The 25,423-nt window shown below is 46.5% G+C and overlaps 1 long non-coding RNA gene across 1 annotated transcript in view; it reads right to left on the bottom strand.

Moving 5' to 3' along the window:
- Positions 1 to 1,555: 1,555 nt before the first annotated feature.
- The window catches only part of LOC104674478, a 35,698-nt gene continuing 11,830 nt past the window's right edge, over positions 1,556 to 25,423 (bottom strand). Inside the window, exons 3-4 of the long non-coding RNA XR_749647.2 lie at positions 8,631 to 8,710; positions 1,556 to 1,608 (exon numbers count right to left, since the gene is read on the bottom strand). This is a non-coding gene — a long non-coding RNA (uncharacterized LOC104674478). The remainder of the gene's footprint in view (positions 1,609 to 8,630; positions 8,711 to 25,423) is intronic.

The following is a 25,423-nucleotide window of genomic DNA, read 5'->3' as shown; positions in this document are numbered from 1 at the left end:
TGCCAGCTTTTTTAAACAACCAACTCCCTCTAACTGAACAGGAACTCGTTAAGTGAGGACAGCACCAAGCCATTCACGAGGGATCCGCCCCATGACTCAAACACACACCCCACCAGGCCCCACCCCCTATACTGGGGATCACACTTCAACATGAGATTGGAGGGGACAAACATCCAAACCATATCAAAGGTATGCTCTAGGATCCTCGTTCAAGTAGAACCTGCTTTCGTTGCTTTGCCTTCTAAACTGAACCAACACATATTAGCATAGTTCTCTGTCAGCCACAGAAACCCAGTTTCTCTGGACCATTTTTCCTTATGTAAGAAAATGACCTGTTTAACCACGGAGGGAACCCCTCAGCCCGGTACGAGAGGAGAGTTGAGAGATAGCTGGTGCAGCATCTCGTAGACAACAGAATTGACTCCCTCGCTGCTCCTTTCCCATCATCTAAGCCAGTCATCCATTTTCCCCAGGAGTGTTTCTAGGTATCCATCACTGAAACAAAACCCCCACCAATTCTGTGGAATTTTTATAAAGTATAAACCATTCATGATATGCTAATAGTGAACCATTTGTTAGTATGATACCACATGCAATTCAGGTCAATGAAACTCAACTTAGAAACTGGAAGAAGAAAAAAATCACCTTTGCATTATTGCTTTGCATTTGTTTTCTTAGTTCTTGTCCATGGACCCAAGGGTCACCAATACATTTCCTGTCATCAATCAGCGTCATGGTGCTCTTCCCCAATCATTATAACCGATTTCAGATGGTGCTAGAAAATTATATTGACTCTGAACACCAAAAGAAATCAGTCATCCTCTAAGGGGTCACAGGAGGACGTGATGTTTGGGAGGGCCCAAACCTTACTAAATCCAGCATACATTGGGCCCTTTAACCCAGGCACGATGGAATGAGTCTGCACTATCCATTAAGTGCTATAGGTTTATTCCACAAAGAAGTATAAAATTCCAACAATGCGATATCCTGTACAATTACATTCATCCCTTGGTATCCTTGAGGGATTGGTTCCAGAAAGCCCCTTGGATACCAAAATCCACAGATGCTCAAGTCTCTGATAGAAAATGGTGTAGTATTTGCATACAGCCTACACACATCCTCCTGTATACTTTAAATCGTCTCTAGATTACTTATATTTAATGCAATGCAAATGCTATGCAAATAATTGTTATACTGTATTGTTAGAGAATAATGACAAGAAGAAAGTCTGTTCACGTTCAATACAGACACAACTTATTTTTGGAAAACTTTCGATCACAGTTGGTTGGATCCGCCACGGCAAAGACCTGACTGCCATTTGTGATATATGCCACCACTGTTGGAAGGGGTGAGGAATGGGTCAGCTACATGTGAGGCAGGTTCTCACAGCCGTCCTGCTGTTGCTTTGAAATACTTCCGAGCTGTCCCATTCATTTCTTTTGCTGTTGGCAGTGCGGCGCAGCTGGTCTCCCCCAAGAACACTGATTTCAAATGGTGCTAGACAATCACTATTTAAATCTAAACCACCATATGAAACCAGCTTCCTGAAGAAGCTTTATGATCTATTTTTTTCTTCATAATGCTCTCTTACCATAAACCCAAGACAACCTAGAAAGGAAAAGTTGAAACCTAGTTGTGAGTGAGTGAGTGAGTGGTCTAAACAGAGCTTTGTCAAATTTCATCTATTCATAGTGATGTCACTGAATTTGTTACTGAAGGGGGAGCATGCCTGGGACTCCCCTTATTCTTAAGTTGCCAGTTGCCCAAAGGTTCAGCTTTATCATTTAGAGGCAAGGGCACACGTCAACCCCGTCACTCTTGGGTGGGAGGACAAGGAAAATCCTTTGCTTGGGTAAAGGCAGGAGAAGTCAGAGGCATCCTGTGATCAAGTACCCAGGCAGGCGGAGGATGAGCAGCAGTGGTGCTGGAGAACCGTGCATCGGACATGCAAATAGGACAAAGCAAGTAAGTGCTTGGTAGGAGTGGAAGAAAAATGCTTTCCTAAACCTATTATTTTCACCTGGAGATAACTTTGTTTGATCCAAAGGATTACTGAGATTTTGGGGTCTAGGGAAGAAAATAGACTAACTCAGAGGCCAAGTCACATAATGGCACTAATGAGATGCTAATGTCACTTCTGGAATGAATTCCTTAGACTGCATCTATGAGTTGTTAGAGGTTTTTGTGAGCTTTACTTAAGACTCTCCTTCCCTCTACTCCAAAGGTAAGGCTTTGTACTGTGAGTTCTCCTTGGCAAATTATTTTTTGCAACAGTTCTTTTTCCCCCTCACAGTATAGTTCTTGATATCATCTTATTAGGTGGCCTGTTGTCGTCCCTTTTTGTGTTCTAGGCATCCAAGAAGATACTTCATGTACCCAGGCCACCTAACTAAAGGGGTGTGCACTGTTTTTTATAAACTGTCATAAAAAAAATTATACATTAAATTTGAAATAATACAATGAATTCCTAAATTCATACTATCCAAATTCAATAACTATTCCTTTTGCCATGTTTTGCTTTAGTTATCTATATGTAATACAGATGTGTATTTTTTGCTGTATTGTTTGAAAGTAAATTGACAACCACCCATACATACACTGCTCCTAACTACTTCAGAATGTCTTTAAATAATGAGGTCATTCTATAAAATGAAGACACTCTTCTACATGACCACAAAATCTTACCATACCTAAGAAAATAAACAATTCCTTAGTACCCCCAAATATCCATTCCACATCCAACTTCTCCCACTTTCTCCAAACAAAAGGTTTTTTATAGTTTTTTCAAACCCAGATTGCATCAAGGTTGATTCACTAAGACTGGTCTCTTTTAGCCTCAAAACACGACCCAACCTTTTCTTTGGCTTATCATGACATACCACCTTGTAAAAAACAGGCTCTAATTCTGGCTGTACCATTCACTTAGTCTGTTCCCTTGGTTTATATTTAAGAACTGAACTTTAGTTTCTCCTTCTGACTTTCCTCATATATCATCCTCATTTTACAATCTCGCTATGTGTATTAGAAGAACATCCAATTACCATGTGCCTGTGGTTGATGATTCCAAGTGGGTTCAGTGCTAGTCAGTCAGGAGGTGCACTGCAGGCTGCTTACCTTCTGATTAACATAACATTCTTGTTCCTCATGGGCTTGGCCAGTTATCTCTTCAAAAGGAGATCCCAGCACAAACTCATCCTTTATCACGGAGAAGCATCCATAGCACATACCTATTGCTGCTAGGCTGGTTTTTTAAAAAAATCCCTGTGAATAAGGGAATAGAACACCAGGGCTATGGAGATGTGTGGCAATCATTTCATCAAAGATGTAAACGGCTTGTTGACTGCAATGAAAGGCACATACTTTGTGAAGTGACAGGCAGTGACACATTTCAAGTGGATAGTAAACTTAAGCACCAAAACTGGGAAAAGTGCCAGGACAGAAGAATCACTGCAACTTTCAAATAATGGTTTCACTAATTCTGTGATTCCTTTAGGGACCCTCGGCCTCCTTCTGTACATGCTAGTGTAATTCGCAGTATCAGTGACTGAAGTACAAAAGCAGCAGCCAGATTATTCTCATCAGTCACAAAACTCCAAAGTCTGCTTATTTTTGATAAATAACTAGTTGCAGTGTTTGCCTACTGCCTAGAAGTTTTTCAAATGATTGACACTTCAGTTATGGGGAAAATTTTTCCTGAAGATGAATTTCTTTCTTTTACTTATGTCTGATAAGATCATATACATCTCATACACCAAATACATCACACACAGTATATATTCAACCATGCCCTTAGCAGGGCCAAACAAATATGCTAAGTTTTTTACATTGTCTTTATGTATGCTTCTCAGAAGTTCAGCAGAAGGCTGAGCGTGGTGGCTTCTACCTGTAATTCCAGCATTTTGGGAGGCCAAGGCAGGAGATCACTTGAGGTCAGAAGTTTGAGATCAGCCTGGCCAACATGGTGAAACCCCATCTCTACCAAAAAATACAAAAAAAAAAAAAAAAAAAAAAAAAAAATTAGCCGGGCTTGGTGGCACATGCCTGTAGTGAGGCTGAGGCTGAGGCAGGAGAGTTGCTTGAACCCAATAGGCAGAGGTTGCAGTGAGCTGAGATTGTGCCATTGCACTCCAGCCTGGGCGACAGAGCAAGACTGTGTTTCAAAAAAAAATTAGCCGGGCATGGTGGCGCATGCCTGCAATCCCAGCTACTCAGGAGGCCAAGGCAGGAGAATCACCTGAACCTGGGAGGCAGAGGTTGCAGTAAGCCAAGATCATGCCACTGCACTGTAGCCTGGGCGATGCAACCAGACTCCATCTCAAAATAAAAGGCTGGGTGCAGTGGCTCACGCCTGTAATCTCAGCACTTTGGGAGGCTGAAGCAGGTGGATCACGAGGTCAGGAGTTCAAAACCAGCCTGGCCAAGAAGGTAAAACCCTGTCTCTACTGAATACACAAAAATTAGCTGGGTGTGGTGGCAGGTGCTTGTAATCCCAGCTACTCGGGAGGCTGAGGCAGGAGAATCGCCTGAACCCAGGTGGCAGAGGCTGCAGTGTGCCAAGATTGCACCACTGGTTTCCAGCCTGGGCGACAGAGTGAGACTCTGTCTCCAAAAAAAAAAAAAAAAAAGAAAAAATCAGAAGAATAAAGGTATATTATTTTGCATCTATGGGCTCTTCATATTAGCCCAGTGTGACAAGGTCATTTGGTATATCTTCCCACACTGCTTTTATGTCCTTGGGGAGAAAGTGGGGTACTGAGTTGGCAAGTAGTGACCACACCAGGTGTGGCAGAGCTGAGTAGTGGCAGTTGATTGTTTTCTGTGACATGAAAAGCCAGCAAATTGGCTTAAGGTCACTTCCCCTGGGCTTTGAGGATTTCACAAGAAGAATTCTACCTAAGCCTGACATTTCTTTAAGGATGTAGCTTTGAAATGTTCGAGACATCAGAGCACAACAGTCCCAACTTGAGTACTGAAGCTGGAGATGCAACTGTGATGCAACAGAACACACTGTGATAGACATCTTGAGTTGGGTCCCTGTTTTCACATGAAGCAAGAGGCTAGTTTCCTGAAAACAAGTCTGCATGAAGAGACTGGCTACCCAGTTAATAGCAAAAAACCCCGTGGCTCACTAGGAAGGAGATGGAAGAAAACCAGTTGACAAATTTAAAAGGGCTCGTTCATTCTCTTTCCAGGTCATGCAAACGAGAACAGAGTGAGAGCAAGTGGGATCCGCTTATTTTGTTGAGTCTTTCAGTGACTTTCAGCTGCAAGGGCAACTCTACGGAGAAGGAAAGATTTCACTCAGTAAACATTAGCATGTTTCCAACCCTCCCTAGCCTCTCATTTCCAACAATCAATTTGATTGTTCTGTATTTTTAGGCCAGGATACGGTAGGGCTGAATTTCTGTAACTCAGGATGTTCTATTTTAATCATCAGCAATTTTAAGGCATGGCAACATCTGAAAGAAAGAAAAAAAAAAACGTAATGACTCTTACACACAGAACATGCACTTAAAATTGTCAAAACTCTCCATCTCCAGCATTAAAACAATCATCTTTCAAGAACAAAATCCTTTCTCGGTGTCTCTCAGCCCACAAGCCATGAGACTGTGTCTCCATTTCAAAACCCAGTCTGTACTGTCGTGCTTCTGCTGTTTCTCAGCAAGCTGCCTTTCTTTGTAACTTTTTTCTTTTGTTTTTTTTTTCTGAGACGGCGTCTCGCTCTATCGCCCAGGCTGGAGTGCAGTGACCGGATCTCAGCTCACTGCAAGCTCCGCCTCCCGGGTTTACGCCATTCTCCTGCCTCAGCCTCCCGAGTAACTGGGACTACAGGCGCCCGCCACCTCACCCGGCTAGTTTTTTGTATTTTTTAGTAGAGACGGGGTTTCACGGTGTTAGCCAGGATGGTCTCGATCTCCTGACCTCGTGATCCACCCGTCTCGGCCTCCCAAAGTGCTGGGATTACAGGCTTGAGCCACTGCGCCCGGCCTACTTTTTTCTTCCAAATCTGATAGTGAAGCTGGAGCCTGAGATGTAAATTGATAAATGATACCAGGAACTCCTTGCATGGCAAAAGCTGAACAGTATAAATCCCATTGTTTTCCTGAATGTGAAATGCCAGTCTGTTCTTGCATGAGCAAACTGGATTAAAGTCACTTCCCTTGGGGCCTGTGGATTTCACAAGGAGAACTGCATCTGAGCAGGACACTTCTTTAAGATGTGGCTTCAAAATGTTTGGGACATGGGACACAATAGTCCTAAGTCGAATATTCCAGCCGGACTATAGGTGCAGCTGGCACTGTCCTGACGAGCGGCCACACAGCTCTACGTCTTTCTTTGTTGCCCCACGTGCCTTGAATGGATGTTTTCTTATAGCAAGTGGATGAACAAGTTAACACAGGATCCGGCTGGGCTGCTTACTAGCTATGTGATCCTGGGCAAGTCATTTAACTTTTCCGAGCTTCAGTTTCCTGATCTGGAGAATGGAGATGCGAATTTCTATATTGCAGTGGTTGTTAGGGTCTACGTAATGCGTCTATAAACACAGTGGGTCACTTTTAAAGCACTATATGAATGTTTGGTGTTTTATCAGCTGGATCAGAACACCGGAATGATTTCGAGGGAAAAGGCCAAAATGAACTGAAAAATGATGGGAAGAGTACTCTGTGAAATTGTCATATAGCTTCCATTTTTGGAACACTTAGTCCATGGCAGACACTGGACTTTGTTGGCATTCACAGCCACTAACATGGTTGGTGGTAGCATCTTCGTCTTTCAGAAGATGGGCTAGAGACTTAGAAAGGGAACATGACTTCCTCTTGGTCACAGAGCTGGAGTGGCAGACCAGGACTCAAACTCCAACATGCCTGATTCCCAGCCCAGGGATTCAGCCAGCACTCTTTACTGCTTGGTCCTTTACATCTTCAGCGCATCTTCATATGGACCTCTGAACAGTCACTGGCTCCCAAGTTTCAGGGTTTCATCAGTAAGTACATGAGTAAACCGTGAAAGCCAGCTTTGGTCCTGAGGAGTAGAAGTAGCACCAAATAACTCACCAAGAGAAAGGGAGAAAAATTAGAAATTAGCACAATTTGGCTTGTACTGAATGGTCAGAAGACCTGGACCCTCCACCACACTTCTGACAAGCAGTGTGACCTTCAGCCAGTCCTGTCCTTCTCTAAAGCCCATTTTCCCACTAACCTTAAAGAAGTTCAAGTCAAAGAGCACAGTGATGAGTCCCATAGATCATGCTTCAGATTATGACAGTGTTAAAATATTGACTCCAAAATACAGCCTGGCAGTTTATCTTCTCAAGTGTCCTGTTTCTATGACACTGTATGGTGAGATGACCAAATGCAGACTCCAGAGCCAGAATGCCAAGCTCTGCCACCAGCTCCTCACACAACCCTGCACAAATCACTTTAACTGTCTGTGCCTCAGTCTCCTCATCTGTAAAATGAGGTTAATAGGCCGGGTGCGGTGGCTCACGCCTGTAATCTCAGCACTTTGAGAGGCTGAAATGGGTGGATCACAAGGTCAAGAGGTTGAGACCATCCTGGCCAACATGGTGAAATCCCATCTCTATGAAAATACAAAAATCAGCTGGGCATGGTGGCATGTGCATGTAGTCCCAGCTACTTGGGAGGCTGAGGCAGGAGAATCGCTTGAACCTGGGAGGCGGAGGTTGCAGCAGTGAGCCTAAATCGCGCCACTGCATGCCTGCCTGGTGACAGAGTGAGGCTCCCTCTCAAAAAAAAAAAAAAAAAAAAGATGGTAATAACTGGACCTAGCACATAAGGTGGTTGTGAGGATTAAATCAGGTAAATATGATGAAGCCATCTGAACCAATGTTTGCACAATGTAAATATTCAGTAAATGTTAGCTATGATAATAAAAGTAACACATTAGTTTTCCATGAGCACATTATAAACAGAGATGTGGCTAAGAGATCCACCACAGCTGGTAAATGGAGAGGGTGCAGAGATCCTGCTGTCACATGCTTTGCTGTACATGGACACATTCTAGAGTGACTACAAAGCTGAAATGGCATCTCCAACTGGATTTACTGAAATACATATATTTAATATTTTCAACTGCCTTCTCCTCTTCCCATTCTAAGACCTGAATATGGGATCTGTATCCTTGTTTTTAAGCAGGAGTTGTTATCGACTCTTCCTGACAGTAGAGTTGGGTGGTGGAGAGAAAAAGAGTAGAGATCAAATGGTCAAAATGACCATTTAAAAAAATGTATCGGGCTTGTCAGGCATGGTGGCTCACACCTGTAATCCCAGCACTTTAAGAGGTTGAGGCAGAGAATCACTTGGCCCAAGTGTTTGAAACCAGGGCAACACAGGGAGACTCTGCCTCTACAAAATAAATTTTAAAAAATTAGCCAGGCGTGGTGGTGCACGCCTGTGGTCCCAGCTACTTTGGAGGCTGAGGTGGGAGGATCACTTGAGCCTGGGAGGTTGAGGCCGCAGTGAGTCGTGATCACACCACTGTACTCCAGCCTGGGCAACACAGCAAAACCCTACCTCAAAAAAGAGAAAGAAAAAAATGTACTGAGGAATCATCCAGGTACAAAATAAAACTCCCTGGAGGTTGACTTACAAGCAGAAGCCTCTACTTACGTAGGTGTAAAAGCAATCTGTTAACAGATATTTTCCAGGCACAGAAATCCTCAGGAGGCATTTGTTCGGAAGACGTGCACCTGGAATTTAAATGACAGTGTGAGCTCCTAGGAAATCTCCTAGAGTAACAGCAGAAGAGAAAGTCAGTTGTTTTCTCATAAGCATGTTTCTCCACCAGTGTCACCAACAGAGGCATTTTTAAAAACGAGAAATAGAAAGCACCTTCTCCTTCCTGCACACAGGTTGGGAAAGTTCCTGTACAGCGAGCAACACATGCCCCCTCATGCTGGTCCTCTCTGTGCGGGAGAAAACGCGAGGTGTGGCCGTTGCTAGGGAAACCACTAACATGAGGCAGAGCAGCAAGGTTTGCTCAGCAAGATGTTTTAGGAAATAAAACACAGTCTAAGCCTATAGATCCAATCACAGAAGAAAGGCAGGCAAGGATCCCGCACAGGAGACGGAAGAAGGCTTCTGTTTTCACAGCTGATTCTGCAGCCTCGTGCTGTAGCAGTACAGGCTGCAGAAGGCCTGCAGAGGGGAGCGCCGGTCTGCACGGACAGTCTGTGATGGCTTCAGAATCAGGTGGAGGGCAACTGAGAAGAACGGAAACCGCCTCACATTCTCTCCTACCTGGTCTAACTTTACAGATGAAATGCATCTTTCAGCTGCATCAGAAGAGAGGAAGCCAGGGTCGTAAGGTCTTCTTCATTTCTGAAAACGGATTGTTCAAGTAAATCCTTCAGTCATCCCCCTGATGCCACCTGCTAGGGAAGCTGGGAGCACCTTCACAGTAGCTCCAAGGAGGTGTCCTTATAGGGGATTACGTCTCAAAACACATTTTACCCAGCAAGAGGCTGCATGACTCAGCAGTCTGAAGAAGAAAGCTCTGTCACGTTACCACCAATTGCAATTTCTAAGTTAATGATTACGGCTCCACCGAGGAACCTGAACACAGCTGAGGCCACAGAGCATTCCCCACGCTTACTGGCCAGTGGGATGATGTGGCCAGATGTGCGTGTCGGAGCTGAATGGTCAAGACAATGGTCTGTGACTGGCAGGTGGGCTCTTTAAGCCAGGGGCTACTGAACATGCTCTTCAGTGACTGGGAAGCTCTCAAGATGATAGCAGCACAGGAACAGAGTATGTTGGGAAGATTCTTGAGAATTGAGATTAAAATCCCAGAGGAGGTTGGCCAGTAAAAGAAATGGTCAGAAAAAGCCCTTCAATACTGTCCTACAACAGAAAAATACGTCTAAAAAACCAAGCTGAGAAGCACAGATGGGAAGGAAGAGGCACTGGGGTAAAACAACAATCAAACCAACCTGAAGCTACTGAACACACAGAATTCTGGAGTATTTAAACACTATCATAATAGCATGTTTCCAAAATTGTCTGATTATAAAAATGAGGATAGAAACCAATGTCAGACAAGAGCTCTTTCATTTTTTTTTCTTTTTTTTTTTTGAGATAGAGAGTCTCACTCTGTCACCCAGGCTGGAGTGCAGTGGCATGATCTCGGCTCATTGTAACCTCCGCCTCCTGGGTTCAAGCGATTCTCGTGCCTCAGCCTTCCAAGTAGCTGGAGTTTTAGGCGTGCACCACTACACCCAGCTAATTTTTGTATTTTTAATAGAGATGGGTTTTTGCCATGTTGGCCAGGCCGGTCTTGACCTCCTGACCTCAGGTGATCCGCCCACCTCCGCCTCCCAAAGTGCTGGGATTATAGGTGTGAATCACCGTGCCCGGCCCTCTTTCACTTTTCAGTAGTAACTGAGGTCTGTGTCAGATTGTGAGGAACCCCGGTCTGCTGCTTTCTGGAAGCTTTCAGTATTTGAAAAAGTGGCTAGGGAAGCTGCTGGGAAGTCTTTCAGTTAACCTTAAAAAGCGTGTAATAAAGCCTAATTATAGAGCATGCTTCTTTCATCCTCTCTGTCACTCCTCTAGAGAATGTGGGGGCTTTCTAGCCACTGTCCCTGCAACCTCCTAGGATTTAGATGTATGACCATTATTTACAGATGGGAAAAACAGAGCACTTAAAGTTTTGGTCAAGAAAACTGTGCGGGTTAGTGACGGGATTTCTCAGCTGTGAAGACCTGAGCTTGACAAATGCATTTTCAGCTTCCCAGGATACCCCTGGCTCCCCGGTGAGCACTGGAAGTCTGTCCCTTCTATAGCAGCCCTTGGCAGTTCCAATCTAGGGGCAGAAGTCAGCCTGCCACTGCAGAGGAGAGCAGCAAGTTCCAGCCCAGCCAGCGAGCACGCTGCACTAATGGGATTCCCGAGGCTCTGGCAGGAAGTCAAGGGTCAAGTGAGGACTTCTTAGGTGCTCAACAGTCACACTCTGGGGCCTGAAAGGTCTTAGAAGCTTATCTCTGTCAATCTCTGCTTAGAATCAAATCGATCAATCAATACCTTTTCCTTCTCTCTGCCTCTCCTCCTGAGCCCCAGCATATTTGAGTGAAGGAACTTATACGTACGTAGCCGTTTAAAAGCCAAGTGCTATCAAGTGAGCTCCCATTTCAAGGCACGTTTGAACTGGGAATAGAAAGACGGGCAGCAGCTTAAGCTTTGGGATCATACAGACCTGGATTCAGATTTCACTTGTTACACAGCCTTGGCAAGCTAGGGGCTTTAGTTTTGTGTGTGTGTGTTTTTTTTATTAAGTAGAAATGATAATGTTAACTCTCAGAGTTGTTGTGAAAACACAGCTAACTCAAATAAAACACATAATACCTAGGTTTTCAACACGTTTAACCCCCCACCACCACCACATTCCCGTGAGGGGATGGAACATCTAACATTTTGGGGTAAAATTTCCAGATCTATACAATCGAATTGTTAAAACTGGTGTGAAAAACTAAAATAAGATTAGGCATCAGTAAATCAAGGCTGTGGGTGGGTCTGGGGGCTTCTCTGGAGGGAAAGGCCAGACCAAGGGATGTCCCAACAAGAAGTTAGGAGTCTGGGGAAAGCCAGATACGATCTGAAACTGGGACCAGGAAATTCCATTTCTGCCTACTGATTACTCATCATAGATTCACCGCGTTTACATTTTACCAGGAGGACATGGGAGCAAATTGGAGAGGTGAATCCCACTGAAGTTTACAACATAAAAATAGACAGTGACAGAGGGTGTCAAAGGAAACCACAGGGCACGGCAGGGGCAAACATGGGAGGCGCCGGTCCCCGTGAGCCAGACACAGGAGGGACGTCACTTCTTCCGTGAGGGACTAACCAGCAGCAATGCTTCAGAGACACAGGTCACTTCTCGACACTCCTGGTCAAGACAAACCTCTTAAAATCATGGGTAGATATCCACCAGCTGCCTCCTAGGGGCCTGCACTGTGCCACACACTGCTGGAGAATACTGAGGAGGGCATGTGAACTGTCTGTCTGTGACCCAGGACCTAACTGTGGAATGGAGTCCAACTCGCAGGGACAGAGAAAGTGCTCCAGTGTGTCCTGCTGGTGGAGAGCACAGTCGTCACTGGGGACCAGATGAGCTCAGGGCAGGCTGATGGATTATTCAGACAGGAGAGGATTCATAGGGCCAGGGGCCTGAGCTGGGCTTTCCAGCGGGGGCAGCCTGGGCAGGGGAGAAAAGGAGAACTCCAGGGAGGGGACAGTGAAACCATGCCAAAGGTGGCAGGGGTGAAGACAGTGGGGGATGGGGCAGAGCCACGGTAGATGTCCCACCACCAGGGATCTGAGATGACAGGCCAGCAGGCGTGTGGGGGTGGAGCCCAAATGTAGATCCCCCACCCCCGCACACAGGGTGAAAGTGAGCTGGGATCAGGGATGGCAGGGGGTGAGAAGAAACGTGAATTTTATGAAGAGTAGAAGAAACAGATGTTTGTTAAGACCTAACATGTGGAAAGCACTGCTGTGGACAGGAGTGAGTGACACCTGGGGCCAGTCTTCATGGAGTTTACAAGCCGGAGGGGGATACAGCCCTGTGGACAGGTAACTGTTATTACACGGGCTAAACACTAGCATGGGGGAATTCTAGGAGATGCAGGGACCCACAGGTATGGCACCAGACTTTGGGGTCAGAATAAGGATTCCCCACAGAGGTAGGAGCAAAAAGAAACAGGATATGGTCTGTTCCTTTCAAGCTTCCCACAGGGGCCAGGAGCCCCTTTTGCAGGATGTCTTAATAAATGGGACATAAAGGTACCCATGTGTCTAGAGTGCAGTGTTGGCTGGAGACAGTGAATATATGAAATGATACCCTTAAAATGCCCTTTGGCTCAAAATGAGTCCCTTTCCCCGACCCCAACTTCAGAAGTCAAAAGGAAGAGGATCATGTCATGGGACCCCAAATTACACTCACACTGCAGGTAAAACACTGGGGTGACTTTCACATGCACAGCTAAGAAGGAAGACAGTTTCCATATGACTGCAAGTGCACAGAAAATCTAGCATGCCCAACAGGAGGAGCAGGGAAGGGAGTACTTGCTTAGCAGGGACTCAGGAGCATGCAAAGTCTCTGTCCTGAATCTGCTCCCTCTGTGTATGGAGGCCATGAGTAAGGTACCCATTCCAAAAACAGCAGCAAGGGGAGGGTTAGGAGACATTCTCATCCAATGTGAATATAAAAATCTCAAGAAGAAAACAATACCCACTGCTTTCTGTTCCATTGTCCCAGCTTACTGTGTGCTTTTCTGTTAGGAGAACTGTACCCACAGCCTTAATTTGATGCATTTGCTGGATTATGATTTTTTAAACAAAACAGGAAAGAGAAAAAATCCAAGGTAGATTTCAGTTAAACTATCACCACAATGATTCTCCGTTTCACTCCCGTGTAGGAAATGTGCATTTGTTTCTACGGAGCATGTGTAGACAGCCCTAGCTCCCTGGAAGAGAGATCTGAGGGAAGGCCATTATGGATGCACGGTGGTCTTAACACAGCGAAACTCCGTTCTTCAGTAGCTTTTTCCTTTTTTTTTTTTTGAGACAGAGTCTCGCTCTGTCACCCAGGCTGGAGTGCAGTGGCATGATCTTGGCTCACTGCAAGCTCCGCCTCCCAGGTTCAAGTGATTCTCCTGCCTCAGCCTCCCGAGTAGCTGGACTACAGGTATGCGCCACCACACCTAGCTAATTTTTAGTAGAGATGGGATTTCACTATGTTGGCCAGGCTGGTCTCAAACTCCTGATCTCAGTCGATCCACTTGCCTGGGCCTCCCAGAGTGTTAGGATTACAGGTGTGAGCCACTGCACCCAACCAGTAGCTCTTTTTAAAATAAACTGGGCTGGGCATGATGGCTCACACCTGTAATCCCAGCACTTTGGGAGGCCAAGGCTGGAGGATCACTTGAGGCCATGAGTTTGACACTAGCCTGGGCAACACAGCAGGACCCTGTGTCTCTACAAAAAATTTAAAAAGTAGCGGGGCGTGGTGGTTTGTAGTCCCAGCTACTTGGGAGGCTGAGGCAGGAGGATCACTTGAGCCCAGGAGGTTGAGGCTGCAGTGAGCCTTGATGGTGCCACGGCACTCCAGCAACAGAGCGAGACCCTGTCATACACACACACACACACAAAATTAAAATAAAATAAATTGCCTACTTTAAAAATAAAGGTAAGGAGGGGTGCAGTGGCTCATGCCTGTAATCCTAGCACTTTGCGAAGATGAGACAGGTGGATCACTTGAGGTCAGGAGTTCGAGAACAGCCGGGCCAACACGGCGGAACCCCGTCTCTACTACAATACAAAAATTAGCTGAGCTGAGAGATCACACCACTGCACTCCAGCCTGGGTGACGAAGGGAGACTCTGTCTCAAAAAAATAAAAATAACAGTAAGGCAATACAGGTGTTCAGGAGGGGGTCTGGGAGGTGGCTGTCATTTATCTCCAAAATCATGCTAGAAGCTCAATATAGAATCATTTTTCCTCCACACTGTTTCCATGGGCTTGGAAGAGGAAAAAATGGCACTTAGTGTTACTAGGACCAAAAGACAGCTCCTCCTACTAAAAGATCATCCTGGAGTTACTTAACTGAATATTGATGACATATTAACATTCTTTGGGGGAAAACACGTTTTGTAATAATTAAAAAAAAAAAAAAAAACAAAGTGATCAATGAAGCTATTTAAACACCACCTGGAAAAATAGGATTGACTCCACAGGAGGGCTCCCTGGGTGCAGAGATCTCGGTGCAAATCCCATTTCGCTGACTTGCTTTCTCTCCTTAGACAAATGTGTGTGGCAGGGCTGAGGACCTGCTCATGTCCTTTTCTGGGGACGCCACACATGGCCGGTTTCTGGCTCTCGGGGACAGTGGCTCAGGTTCAGAGGAGAACCCTTACTGGCTGTAGTGTGGTGGGCACAGCAGGGGTGGGCCGGTTCACCTCCTGGCTTTGAAGAAATGGGTTCTCTCCTATGGCATCTGTGATCCCCAAAATCCTCAATCAAGCAGGAAGCGGGTGAGTCGATGGCTCTTCCCAAGGCCTTCTCCTCCCATGGACAGCTTCTCTGTCCGAGTTCTCTCGCTGTTTCTCCCCCTTTACTCCATCCCAAGAGGCACTTGTGAGCTTCAAGGGCATCTTCTAAATATTACATTCACTCAGTGCCCCAAAGAGTACAGCATGTTCTTAGAACATTGCTCCATTCTTTCTCCTGCGGTAAGGATTCAGTTTGTTTTATTAAGAACTAGTGTGGCGGCCGGGCGCGGTGGCTCAAGCCTGTAATCCCAGCACTTTGGGAGGCCGAGACGGGTGGATCACGAGGCCAGGAGATCGAGACCATCCTGGCTAATACGGTGAAACCCCGTCTCTACTAAAAAATACAAAAAACTAGCCGGGCGACGAGGCGGGCGCCTGTAGTCCCAGCTACTCGGGAGGCTGAGACAGGAGAATGGCGTGAACCCGGGAGGCGGAGCTTGCAGTGAGCTGAGAGCCGGCCACTGCACTCCAGCCTGGGCGGCAGAGCAAGACTCCGTCTCAAAAAAAAAAAAAAAAAAAAAAAGAACTAGTGTGGCATAAGTTAATTCTCATCCAAAAAAAAAAAAGTATATCAAGTCTCTTCTTTTGGCGTATAGTAGATAGAATTGTTATTATTCTTGTTTCTGTCCCAGAGCGAATACATTCATGACACACTGGCAAAGGATGTTTTGAAAAAGCTGTCTATGGCAAATAACTGATTTGTTTCATTTTGTAAAAACGAACTTCTCCATTCTGACCCAAGTCATTTTCTAAATGATCTCAAAGGGCAAGCTGCCTCTTCCAGCAGGAGGCTGAGGCCACGCTGGAACCTCCTTCCGAGGTCTGGACAGGAGCTGTGTGGTGCAGAGGAGGGAGGGCTGGGCCCAGAACCCAGAGGTCTGCCTTGGGCTGGCCTCTCTCTCCAGTCCTGTGACCTCTGGCTGACCAAAGCCTCACTGGTTCCGTCCCTTCGTGTCTGAAATAAGCAAGCTATATTTAATAGTTTTCCTTTTGCTCTAAAATAAGACGATTCTGAAATATGACATTAAGTGTGAGGCTGGTTTCTGCTTTGGACCTCACCTAAGGGGTTTTAGTCATAAGCCCATGTGTGGAAACTGGCCCTGCCAAAAAAGAAACATTCTGAATCATTCAAAACCATTAAGAATGTTGGCTCTGACTTCAGAAAGGCAGGATAAACAGACCCGTGCCCAGGGGGAACTCACTTACTGGATGTCTGTGTTTTTAACTCTTCGGTGCCTGAGCACTTCCCAAGTTCCTTCTGATGGCTTCAATGTTTAATGCTGTCACATTTGTACTATTAACTCCACTTCATAAAGGTGGGGGTGGGTATTTAATTTGGTGCTAAGTGCTCATTAATCTTTTTAGTGTGGTCACCAGAACTGGCTTTTTTGCAGCCTCTATCCAAAACAGGTTAATTCTCCCGCCTCACACAGGTTATAAAGTAAAGAATAAAGCTCCCCCGCCCAACTTTTAAAGTCCTTTTCCCCTAAACAATACTCTGAAATCAATGAATCTAGAGATTCTTTGGACTGGAATGGGTTCCAAATCAATTGACCTCTAAGCTCCAAATGCATTTGGATTCTGCTTCTATTGATCTGAAATAATAAAGGCTACAGGAACTGGGATATGGTTCTGGTTTCTAGAATTTACCTGAAAAACTAGGATGCCTTTGATCATCCATATTTCTAGGAAGCTCTCTGACTATCCATATGTGGCTGCTTTTTTATACATACAGTACTCATGCAAAGTAAACAGAAAAATAAAAGAGTAAATCGCAATTTCCAGGTCACAGTTTACAGTGTAACTGGCAACTATGTGGTAGAGTTCAGTGGACCTGCCGGAGTCCTTGTGTATGCCCCAGACATAGGCACACACGTACAGAGCTCAGGAAAAGCTGCCCAAGAAAATGACAGTATTTTTTTTCTTTTTCTTTTTCTTTTTTTAAGGAACCTTTCATGGATCTAGAACTAACTGGGCACATAATGGGTAAGGTCAAACACTGAAACTTTTTTTTTTTGTTCACTTAAAAATTTCTGGCTGGGAATGTGGTGGCTCAGGCCTGTAACCCCAGCACTTTGGGATGCCGAGGTGGGTGGAGCACCTGAGGCCAGGGGTTCAACACCAGCTTGGCCAATGTGGCAAAACCCCATCTCTACTAAAAATACAGAAATTAGCCAGGCGTGGTGGTGGGCGCCTGTAATCCCAGCTACTTGGGAGGCTGAGGCAGGAGAATTGTTTGAACCCGGGAGTTAAAAATTTCATGTTCAGAAAGCAAGAGACATGATGCTATTTTCTCCAATTCTGAAAGCTCCCAGTGGTCACAGCATCGTTAGCCACGTGTAACATGTGCATCCAGGCAACTGAATGATTAACTGTCACCAGACTTCTCCATGGCCTTACTCGAACTGAGTAAGCTGGTAGTATTTCCTAAGAGTTGTCACTCAGTTGTGAAAACATAGAGAGCTTTTTGTTTTTTGGAAAATCCTGATCAGTCGAAATGACCGGGTGGTCAGCCTTGCCCATCTTGTGGCTACTTAGATAAAGGCTTCTTTTCCCAGGCAAGGAGAGAGATGATAGTTAACTTGCTTTTTAGACTGAAGTCATCGCTATTCACTGGTGTAATGAATAAGCTAGACATTTTTTTTTTTTAAACCTCCTTTCAAAAGCAACACTACATTTTTCTCTTCTCTGGAAATGAACAGAACATGTCATAATTTTTTAAACATCCATCAGTGCCCATGAAAAAATTTTTGAAAAATCATCTGAGCCTCACTTGTTCATTGCCTACAATATCAATCAATGGCTTAGTGCTCTTAATTCATCAGGTCAAACAGAATCTCAAAACATCATTTAAAAGCTTCCTTCCTTTCCATGTCTCAGGGTATCTGTAATGGATAATTTTGGTGTGCTGAAATCAGTTGACTGACCAAGGCCCATAACTGTGATCACAGGTAAAACGTTTTTCTGCTTTGCCAAAACTCCGAGTTTCCTTTGCTCTCTATGTCAAACTGAAAGAGCCCTCCCAGACCCGGGGCCAGGTGGAGAGGCCACTCACACCCGCCCGGTGCAGGACTGCCTTGTATGGCCTCACCGGGGCACGGTTCCCGGAGTGGTGACTCAGCTCTGGAGGACCACCTGCTGCGTGGGGGTTGCTGCCTAGCAGGTCATTGCCAGTCACGAGGGCAGAGAGACCCAAAGGATCAGAGAACAGCTCCGAGCAGGTCAAGGGCAGTGCCAGAAAGAAAGCCTTTGTTTACAGAAGGAAAGATCCTGCACCTTGTGGTGAGGCATTAAAGAGTAGAGGGGCTTTGCACCTGCATCCTAAGCCTCTTGGTTCGCCACTAAGCCGCACAGCCTCAGGGAGGAAACCACTGGGAATACCATCACAGAAAATGAAGGTGGGCCGCAGGGCACCTCCCACTCTCAAAGGGAAAAGACGGCCCTGGATCATCTTTCTAAAACACCACTTTGATGAAGTCGCCATGGTTTTCTAAAGTAATAAATGGCAGCCACTACCTACAAGATAACAGAGTGTATTTGAAACCTTTCTACCACCTAAGTCCAACCCACCTTCAGGGCATTCGCTCCACTTCCTTAGATAAAGCCTCTGCTCGGGCTAAGATGTTCTGTCTCCGCTGCCCCCACTCTGCAGGCTTTCTCCTCCCGCTGGCTGGAGCAGAGAATGGGGGAGCCGTTAGGAGCCACAGACACTGAGCTATTCCACATGGAATTCTTTTTATTGTTCGATCTATTTCACATGTACAAAGCTTTGACCTTCCAATTCTAAGAATTCCTACCTAGAACTGGTAGGTTTATCTAAGAACCTCCTGGGACCGATTCTGGCACATGTCTCTTCTGAACTCACAGAGCTTGTGCCTTAACAATTTAGAGTCAACTGACTTTGCTGTCCTTTCTAATGTGTTAAGTTTCAGTCCGTGACAAACACTGACAAGATGTGTACCTCATCAGTCACTGTAAAGGGAAAGGACATGACCCCTGCGGCAGAGGTCCACAGTCACACAGACGACAGAAACGTGCCCGTTGCCTTCCAGTGTATGTCACAAACGCGTATTTGACAAGGGACAGCAGAGACTCTGCAGGTGGTGAGTTTTGCATGCAGCACCACAGAAGTCTTCATTGGGGAGCTCCAGGCTGGATTTTAAAGGAAAAGCCGAATTTTAAGGGAAGAACAGGTTAAACACCAAAGGAAAATGGGGAGAAATGTTTCAAGGAACATGTATACTAAACAACACAGTGCATTCTCTCCAGCTCTGCAGCTCGGGGTTCCAGGGCCGGGGGTCCCACAAGGTTGGGAGGAGAAGCAGGCCTTATCACGAAGGGCTATGCAGGACAGGCCGAGTGTGTACGACGTTGGAGGTGGAATGACAGGGTTATGCCCTGTGGAAGGGGCCGACTGTAGGACTGCTCGGAATTGGGAGTTTGACAGGGGAGAGGCACTTTCATAGACATTATCTGGTTTCATCACCACCCCTTCTTCAGCCATATATTTGGCGATTAATTACGCACTTGTGACATGTTCCTTTCTGCTCTCTGTTCCCTGATGCCTCCTGCTTTTTTGTCTTGTCCCCAGCTGGGCTATCCGTTCCTGGTGGCCACAGAACAATACCTTCTTTAATGGCTCCCACAGTGACCAGCACGTGTCTTAAACTCAGAGCAGGTCAATCAAACTCCTTTTAATTGAAATTTTAGGATGTGCTTTTGCCACACTCTCAAGTAAGTAATTAAATTCATCAGCAAATACCAAGTCCTAAAATAATGAATGGTACTTAGGAAACATATAAAGAGTGGTAGAAAACTAGCTGGGCTGGGGTCATCCTGTGGAGGCCCTGGACGGCCCGGCTAAATAGCACTTGGAACTCTTCTGTAGAAGTGTTTTGATAAAGAAATGAGGTGACTGAAGCTATGCTTAATAAAAGATGAACTTAGCAGTAAGATGGGCCGGAGGGAGACAGTTGCTGTGGTGGTAGAAAGAAGAGGTGAAGAAGTGTTGTCAGTGCAGTGAGAGCATTTGCTACCATCTGAACCAGCACGCAGCGCCGTTCCTTTAGGGCCCCTTGAGCTTAACAGAGTTCTTTTCTGACATCCGTCGCACTTAGGAAGATCGCATGGTGATGCTGGCTTTTATTCTCCCTCCCTTTCTTCCTTCTAATAATTAGCAAGCAACAGTTATCTGCCAGACACTGTGTTATTACACAAGGGAGAGAGAGATGAAAGGCAGTCTCTACTCTGATGCCTCGTGGGAGACGAAGAAAAGTAGCTGGTTAAAACGCAGCGTGTTGAATTCTCTGATATGCCCTCCCTCCTTCTCTCTCTTCCTTCTGGCCAGTCTGTCTTCCCTTCCTTTCTTTTTCTTCCAAAAAAAGGATCTGAAGCATAATGAAAGAAGTCAGCTAGGAATGGGGAAGAGGGAAGCTAATCTAATATGGGGGATCCCTGGAGGCACCTGAGATGACTCTCGGATGAGCAGTGTCAGCCAGACGAAACCAGAAGGAAGAGAGAAGAGCTGTGTGCAGACACAGGCTGGGGCAGAGGAGTGGGCTCAGCGGCCTCCTGGGACATGAGCTGGAACCCGGAAAATGAGGAGCCTTGAAAGAGGGAAAGACGATGACATCTATGCTTTAGAAGGATCGGTCTGGAGTCAGCAGAAGGGCTTATTGGAAGGTAGTGACTCTGGAGTCAAAGAGACAGCAAAGTACAGATTTGAGAGATGCCACAACAGACGCGTTAAGCCCTGGAGCTGGAATGATATGCACACTGAGAGGGTGAGGGAGTGAGGTCCTTACTAAAGACCTTTAAAATGAGTTTATTTCACCCAGAAGCTCCAGCAAGGGAGACACACACTGCCTCGTGCTGGCCACAAGGTGGCAGCCTCGCACTGCCATTCTAGCAGAAAATGCGTCTCACCCTCACCAGGGCTCACCACCACGTGGGCAGAGCCACTCAAAAAATCCCACCCCGGGGACCACAGCTCTCTAAGCTTGCCCCATAAACACGCTTTTCTCCCACAGAAAGCCTCCACAGAAGCAATGAAAAAGTCGGTTGATCTGGGGAGAGAAGCATAAAAGCTCGTGCTCTTCAGAGAGCTTTGGGCTGTTTCAGGGTGGCGGCTGGGCCTTCTGACAACTGCGAAGAGATTGAGACGATACAGGCTGGGGACCAAGGGGTTCAATAAAGGGCGTCATCCCCAACAAGAACCAACTCATGGAGAGTTCGGGCCCCATGGCTAAGTCTGACCCGACGCTGGCGAATGCCGCTGAGGACCCTGAAAACCTGCGGGGACCCCGTCCCCAGGCCAGCGACAGCCACCACCCAGGGCCCCTGGTCTCTGTCAGGCAATGCAGTACATCTGAGGGAGGCTGGGCCGCAGATTCCACGTGTAGCTGGGAGGGGTCGCTGCGTCTGGCAAGGCAAGGGCTGCTGTCTAAACTTCCAAGGGAATGATGTGGGCACCCCAGGAAGAAGGGACGGCCTGAGCCCGCTCCATAGGTGAGGGCATGGGGAGCCCATCCCACTGTAGCCTCGTGGCCTATCACCACTCTGACGGGCTTACTGTGATTTTCAGCCACTTGCTGTTTGCCACCCAGAGGCAAAGCGGCTGCAAGAGGTAGGAGAAAGCAAGAGACTCCCTCACGTGGAACACAGCATCCACTGTGATCCCAGAAAAGACAAATCCCCTTGCAGGCACTTCAGTCCACACAGCAGTCCTGGGACGAGGGTCCTGTTACCATCCCCATTTCACAGTGAGGAAACCGAGGCACAAAGCATGAAGTAACTCGAATGTGCCCAGATGCTAGAAAGGAGCAGAGCTGGAGTTTAGGCCCAGACAGCCTGACCTCAGAGCTTGTGCGCTACCTGCTGCCTGGTACAGTCCACAGAGAGAGGGCCAGTGCCCGGCCCAGAACCACATGCCCTGGGGCTGGAGACAGGTTGGGGCAGCTGAAAGGTGGAGGCGCCCTCTCCAGCACTTCTTCCTCACCCCTTGCGGCTTTCTCCCGTGCTCCAACTGCCACCACTTGCTTGGGCAGCCAAGCATGACAAACTGGCCAGCCACCAAGCAGGACTTTCCAAAGGAGGAGTAAAAACCCTTGTATGAATACACTCTTCTTGCCACACACAAACGCCCTTCCTTCCACCTTCAAAGGTGATTCTGAGACTGCCCGTTTTTATCTTTGCTTCAGTTGTGCTTGATTTACAGCCCCCTGAGGTTTTTTTTTTTTTTGGACGGAGTCTTGCTCTGTCACCCAGGCTGGAGTGCAGTGGCACGACCTCAGCTCACTGCAACCTCTGCCTCCCGGGTTCAAGTGATTCTCCTGCCTCAGCCTCAGCCTCCCAAGTAGCTGGGATTACAGGCACCTGCCACCACACCTGGCTAACTTTTTTTGTCTTTTCAGTAGAGACAGAGTTTCACCATGTTAAGCCAGGCTGGTGGTGAACTCTTAACCTCAAGTGATCTGCCCACCTAGGCCTCCCAAAGTGCTGGGACTACAGGCATGAGCCACCGTGCCCGGCCTCCCTGAGGTTTTTAACTAACATTGCTAGTGGTTTAAGTTGGGCACTGACAAGTGTTAGAACCTAATTGCAGAGGTCACATTGTTTGAACACCGGAACTTCAAGGCGTGCTTGAACCACCTGATCAAAGGAGAAGGGACTGAGGACCAACAGGAGTGGGGCTTAAGGCGTCCTCCTGCTCCGGTTTCCTGTGAACCCACTCCTCTGAGGAAAGGAATAGTCCCTGGCCACAGAAGACACAGGATCCTCCTGGGGGTCCTCCTTGGTCACGTCACACTTTGACTGTGTGGTGGGACACTGACCACTGAGCCCACAGACGTGGGTTTGAAAGCTACGCCTTCAAATCAGCAACTCCCTTTCCTCGAGAATATTTTAGTGTGTAATATAGATGTTTACACACTGAATTAAAGCACCTGCCACTGAATCCTCCTGCTGGAATTATGGGGGGTGGGAGGAGATGGAAAAAAATCAATGTTTCAAAGCAGTCCTGATGTGCTAAAAATATCTCTCACTTCTCCTTTCATCTGTCTGGTCATTGTCCCAGACGCAAGCTCAGCACAGCCTCGCCCGTACAACATGTCGAATCGCTGTCTACCTCCACTTCTTAATCGGACAAAGAGAGAATATTCTTTTTTTTTTTTTCCCTTCCTCAGACATTAGTCCAAGATTACAGACTAGGATATAGCAACCTATTATTCAAGAACAGCTTTTAAAGGTAGCTGCTTCAGACTGGCACTTTGGGAAAACTTTGAAAGTAGACTCCCTTTTTAAAAAAAAAAAAAATGCTTATTTTAACTATAGATTGGTGATAACGATTCAACCGCAGAGATCCAGCTACCTGTTGGCACAGAAATCCCTAACGCTACTTTCAAGCAAATAAGATCTTGTAAGGGGAAACTCCTGCAAAATGCACCTTGTGAACAAGCTGCTCGCACCTCCTCTTGCAGCTGCAAAGATATTCTACTCTATTGCTTAACCCGTGACCTTGAAAAAAACTCCACCTTTCCTGCCAGCAGCTCTGCTGCATCCACCTGTCCCTACAGGTAGTAAAAGATTAGATGGAACAGAACCACGTTTACACAACACACTTCCGAGCTTCTCTTCCTTCTAGCCCCTGCCCCACCCCCACTCCAAGGCCAAAGTTCATTTCTTCCTGCAGGCTTCACTCTTTAGAATTAACCAACACTGTGCTTTTCATCCTGCTCAACACCAGTCCTTTGGCCTCACAATGCTCGCCTGTGTGGAACACGCTGCAGCCACCAAGTCATCTGCTTTAGACCCAGCTTCATGTCAAGTCCTGTTATGGTCCCTTAGGCATATTGTCATGCTCCTGGGCACCTGAAAACTGACAACTGGTTTCAGATTTCTTACAGTTTGCTTTTCTAGTTTATCTTTATTTATTCCCCTCACAGTGACATTCACAGAAAGTAGTGGCAGGCAGTCTCTTGGGGACAGGTCTGTCCCGAATACCTGGGGGAATGCCCTGGCCAGGGGAAATTCACAGGGGCCCATCAAGAGATTCCAGGAGATGGAGTTTGAGACCAGCCTGGCCAACATGGTAAAATCCCATCTCTACTAAAAATGTAAAAATCAGCCAGTCGTGGTGGTACGCACCTATAATCTCAGCTACTCGGGAAACTGTGGCAGAATTGCTTGAACCCGGGAGGCAGAGGTTGCAGTGAGCCGAGCTCATGCTACTGCACTCCAGCCTGGGCAACAGAGCAAGACTCTGTCTCAAAAAAAAAAAAAAAAAAAAAAAAAAAAAAAAAAAAAAAGAAAGAAAGAAAAAAAGACATTCCAGAAGACTTCTGAAATGGAAGTGGCCACCACGCAGCTGCACCTGCCACCCTGCTACCTCCTTCCCCACTCCAGGACCTTTGAAATGTGCTGCTCTCTCTATGCTGAGAGCTCTCACCCCTACCCCCTGCACCCACACATTCCTGCTCATCCCTGTGCTGGGACCTTGGAAATCACCACCTCAGGGAACCACTGGGAAGGAGGTCCTTTTCATCTGAGTGCCTTCCCCTCAGGGCATGATTTTTCTTGGGTCATTTTTTTTTTTTTTTTTTTTTTTTTGGTGTGTGTTTACTTAGGTTCCGCGATGACAGAGACCATGCTTGTGTTTTCATCACTATCATCTTCACCTCACTGCCAACCAGCGCATGGCACACAGTAGGTGCTCAAGAAAGGTTTACTGAATAAATGGATGAACAATGACGTCAGCCTACTTTGACCTCTTGAGTTCCTCTGATCTCTGAATGTTTTGGAGAAAGGGCCTTTAACAGCATCTCCCATCTCTTCCTGGCCTTGCCGCCCCACCCAGTAAAACCATAATACTTGCTGGTATAGCCTCTTCCTGCAAATAAAAGTATAAAAGGAGTTCAGAATGGACACTCCAAACAAAGGGATTTATGACCTTGGTCTCATGTTCCATTGTGATGATAAAATTCACTTTTCTATGAAATTACAAATTCCTCCCTTCAACAACATTGCCAGAGGTCCCCAGAACAAAGCAAAACTGGGTATTCAGAATTTTTTAAGTTTAGGAAATGGTGCCTGGAATCTCTCTTTCTCCCTCCTCTGGTTGCATTCTATTCCTCAGGTTATGTGCTTATGAAATTCGTATCTTGCTCTGTGCCCAAAGATGCTTCCAGCTCGCTTGCTTCCCCCGCTCCCCGCAGGCCTGCAGAGAGCACCGCCCCAGTCTGCTATTAAGATCTGCTCAACTGTTTAATTGCACAGCCCGTCCCAGCAGCAACCTCTCCACAGCCTCTCACTTGCCAACCAACTGGCCGCCCACTCACATTCTCTTGCTGGCTTGCT

The sequence above is a fragment of the Rhinopithecus roxellana genome, chromosome 6 (genome assembly GCF_007565055.1).
Source record: "Rhinopithecus roxellana isolate Shanxi Qingling chromosome 6, ASM756505v1, whole genome shotgun sequence".
In the NCBI taxonomy this organism is placed as follows: Eukaryota; Metazoa; Chordata; class Mammalia; order Primates; family Cercopithecidae; genus Rhinopithecus; species Rhinopithecus roxellana.
This window is presented reverse-complemented; position numbering and strand designations above follow the sequence as displayed.